Below are 4702 nucleotides of genomic sequence, written 5' to 3'. Positions count from 1 at the left end.
GATGCACAAAGATAAGATAGTTGAATGGTTTGGGGAGAAGAAAGCAATATTAGTAGATTATAAAAAGTAACACAAAATACCGGAGTGTTGGACCAGAGGTATCTGTGGGAACAAATTCCTGAAGATTCTGAAAGAGAGAAAATATTTTTTCCTGTCAAGGAAGTTCTGCAAAGCTTTGAAACTGCAAAATGTTGCAATGTTGGTGGGTTCCTGTCCTATTTCACAGTAAGAAGTCTCACAACACCAGGTTAAAGTCCAACAGGTTTATTTGGCAGCACAAGCTTTCGGAGCCTCAAGCTCCTTCTTCAGGTGAGTGAGGACTTGTGATCACAAACAGGGCACATAAAGATACAAACTCACTTTACAAGATCAAGTTTGTGTTTTTATATGCCCTGTTTGTGATCACAAGTCCTTACTCACCTGAAGAAGGAGCTTGAGGCTCCAAAAGCTTGTGCTGCCAAATGAACCTGTTGGATTTTAACCTGGTGTTGCGAGGTTTCTTTCTGTGCTTACCCCTGTCCAACGCCGGCATCTCCACATCATGGCTATTTCACACATCCCACTCCCACCTAAATGACACTGATAACATCCTTAGCTGCCCAAAGGAAAACTGAATCCTAAATATGTTTTCTTTACTAAGAAAAACTGAAAATAACAGTAAAACAGCTTTTCTCTTTTAATTCACAGGTTTTAAGTCGGTCCGCCTTGTTGTCCAATGAGGGGCATACACGCGATGGGTCATACTGGGGCTGCTCTTGGATGTTCGAGATTGGCCTAATGCTTCATGTCATTAGTGTGTGCTTAAACTGGACCAGATGCTGGGCAACACGACAGCTCAGTGACTATCACTGTTTGCTTTGCAGACACATGGATTTGGGCCAGTGTCTGTAGGAGTTTGCGCATTCTCCCCGTGCTTCCGTGGGTTTTCTCCAGGTGCTCCGGTTTCCTCCCATGCCCCAAAGATGTGCTATTTAGGCTGATTGGAGGTAATAAATGGTCCATAAATTAGTTTCCCTCAATGTGGAATGCCATAAACAATAGATAAGGGTCATGGGTGGAGGGGGGACTGGTAATGTTAAAATGGTGGTGCGGGCTCGTTGGGCCGAAGGATCTGTTTCCCGGGCTGTTTTTGTTCTTTGTTCTTTGTTGTAAAACCGCAAGGATAAGTTTATTCTTTTCTTGGAAAGTGCAGAGGAAATTAATGTCAACCGGTTTCGCAATGTTCATTTTTATCTTTATTGCGCCAGTTTTTGTAGCTTCTCCTTTTTAATAAATTCAGGAACATTGGCTCTGATTCTGGGAGTTTGACACTTTTCAGCGTAACTTCACAGCTAATGAAAGCCAGATAGCCTCATCATTGATGTTAGGAAATCTTGCTCAAATAAACATCAATGTTGTTGTTTTTTGGGGAGTAAATCTTCTGAGCACAATGCTCATTGAGGTTACAATAATCACTGCCTTTCAATGTTACACTCAGAGCTATATTTCACCAATAAGAATGAGGGGAAATGTGCATTTCTGTAGAGTCTGGCACATTCCAAAGGCAATAAATCACTTTTGAAGTGTAGTCACTGTTGCAATGCAGGAAAGGAGGTTGTCATGTAATGGTGTTATCTAGAATCCAGAGACCCAGGATAATGCTCTAGGGACCTGGGTTCGAATCCCACCACAGCAGATGGTGAAATTTGAATTCAATAAAATATCTGGAATTAAGAATCTACTGATAACCGTGAAACCCTTGTCAGAAAAAGCCATCATTAACATCCTTTAGGGAAGGAAATCTGCCGTCCTTACCTGATCTGGCCTCCACGTGACTCCTGACCCACAGCAATGTGGTCGACTCTGAAATGGATGGGCAATAAATGGTGACCCAGTCAGTGACACCCACCTGTAAAGTGAATAAATGAACAAAAACAAGCATGCTAACTAATTTATGTACAGCAAGATCCCAGAGAGATTGAACAGGTTAGGCCAAGACTCTCTGGAATTTAGAAGAATGAGCGGAGATCAAATTGAGGTATACAAGATAATAAAAGTTATGGATAAAGTAGACATGGAGAGGATGCTTCCTGTTGTGGGAATTCTAGGATGAGAGATCATAGTCTTAGTATAAGGGGCAGCAAATTTAAAACAGAATTGAGGAGAAACTACTTCTCCCAAAGGGTTGTGAATGTGTGGACTTCGCCATCCCAAAGTGCGGTGGATGCTGGGACAGTGAGTAAATTTAAGGAGGAATTAGATAGATTTTTAATTGATAGTGAGTTAAAGGGTCATGGGGAGAATGCAAGAAAATGGGGATGAGCAGAATATCAGCCATGATTGATTGGTGGTGTGGACTCGATGTGCTGAATGGTCTAATTCTACTCCTATATCTTACGAGCTTGCAAAAAAGAGAATGTGATGATGATGTGCTTTCATGATTTAGGTTGAGTGATACACATTGGCCCCTACTCTACTTTGGAAATACTCCCATGGGAGCTTTCTCAACCACCTGAGACAGATGGGGAGTCTCATTCGAACGATGACACCTCTGACAACATGCACTCGCTCGGGGCAGCCTGGACTATGTGCTCAGGTCTGTGGAGGAGTAGGGGGAGGGTGCTTGAACCCACAAGCTTCCAGGCTGAGAATGTTACTCTGGGGATTGTCCCATTAAGAGCAATGCGGTTATCCATTGGTAGCCATCCTGTGGCCCTGTAACCTCAGTGGTGGGAGCCGCCTCCGAAGCTAGGGTTGGATGGAGGTGGAATTACAGCTTGGTGTGAGTGGCAATATTGTGCAATTGTTCCTACAGCACTAATTCTAAACATTGGGTTTTCTACATTTTAATATGCACTCTCATCTTTTCAAACCTCACACTCACTGCAATCGCTGCAATCCAATTTTCAGTGAAGCCTGTGTGCCTGAAGCAATGGCACAGTGATTAGCACTGCTGCCTCACAACGCCAGGGACCGGGTTGGATTCTGGCTTTAGGTCACTGTTTGTGTGGAGTCTGCATGTTTTCCCCGTATGAGTGTGGTTTTCCTCTGGGTGCTCCAGTTTCCTCCCACACTCCACAGATGCGTGGGTTAGGTTGATTGGACATGACAAATTGACCCTAGTGTCAGAAGGTTTAGCAGGGTAAATATGTAGGGTATGGGGATAGGGCCTGGGTAGGATTGTTGTTGGTGCAGACTCGATGGGCCAAATGGCCTCCTTCTGCACTGTGGAGATTCTATTATTCTAATTCTATGTCTTGTCTCCTCGAGCACTGTAATTACCTTCTCATTGTTTACTGCATGTCTGAGCTCTGTTGCATCTGTAACCTTTGAAATTATTTCCAGTGCACTCAGCCAGGTCATTATGTATATCGAAAAGCGCAATGCTCCCAATACAGATCCCTGGAGAACCATTACCATATACCTTTCTTTAATTAAATGACCATTCACCACTGGATGTACACTCTGCCAACTTCTTACTCAAACTGCCTCTGTCCCTTGAATATCTCACGTGCAGAATAGTTTCTGCTAAGTACTGGTTGATGTTTCATTTAGGGTGGTATTTCAGAATTATTCTGCACGTTGTATCAGAATAACTCCTCCTGCCCAGAATGTTATTTATGCAGATGATTTAAAAATGTGTTCTGCACGTAATTACATTTCACAACTTAATGGGCTGGAAGGGACAACAGTGTTTATGATGCTAGGAATGGAACTAGAAAAAAGTCAGTGGCCATAGGATAAGGAAAAAGCATCCAAACTTCATGAATGATCCCCTTATTACAAACAGACGTTGAGGTTTGTTTCTATATCCTGTGAATTCTGTGAGCATTGGCAGAGAAACAACACAAAATTCCGTGGAGATACTTTCTAATGTGAGCTGGCTGCTATTGAGACAGCTGATCTGTTATTACTCAGGAGGCAATATACGAGCAAACGCTTTGCAATCTGCAACGGAACTGTCGTGCATCTCATCGAATAATGCTGACGCACAAAGCTGTTTTTAGGCAGGCTTGCCGACTGAAATAGTCTAAAAGAAATCACCTTGACCTTTCTTTAATTAAATGACCATTCACCACTGGACGTACACTCTGCCAACTTCTTACTCAAACTGCCTCTGTCCCTTGAATATCTCACGTGCAGAATAGTTTCTGCTAAGTACTGGTTGAGGTTTCATTTAGCCAAGGGTGGTATTTCAGAATTATTCTGCACGTTGTATCAGAATAACTCCTCCGGCCCAGAATGTTATTTATGCAGATGAAATAACCAATGGTACTGTGGTGCACTTAACAAGAAATCCATAAACTTTTTCCTTTCTTGCAATAAACCAAATTCTACAGCAATAATTTCACTGGCTTGCCGCTGCCCAATCTCCGAAAAGTTATGTGGGGAAAAAAAAGACCCCCAACTAAATAACAGAATAGGAGTATAAATGGAAATGGACTTTAATATAGATGGGTGTGTGGAAGAGTATTTGAGTTGGAGTAATGGGGTGTTGCATAACTGCTCACAAGAGTTCAATAGATTAGAGTGATTGAAACATGCAAAATAGAAGTGTAAGCAAAGCATTGGAATTTTTTTTAGAGAGCTAAACTGGAAAATAGAAATTCTGTTCCACCCTGAGAGAAGCTGTGTATGCTTAGTCCTCTTAGCTTCAGTCTATGCAAAGGCTTCACCCATCCAAACGCTTGATTTTAAGATATTTCTGCCCATGCAATTATAT

This window comes from Carcharhinus amblyrhynchos, chromosome 8 (assembly GCF_965287045.1).
Source record: "Carcharhinus amblyrhynchos chromosome 8, sCarAmb.v2.hapA, whole genome shotgun sequence".
Lineage (NCBI taxonomy): Eukaryota > Metazoa > Chordata > Chondrichthyes > Carcharhiniformes > Carcharhinidae > Carcharhinus > Carcharhinus amblyrhynchos.
The sequence above is the reverse complement of the archived record's forward strand: the minus strand, read 5'-3'. Positions refer to the sequence as shown.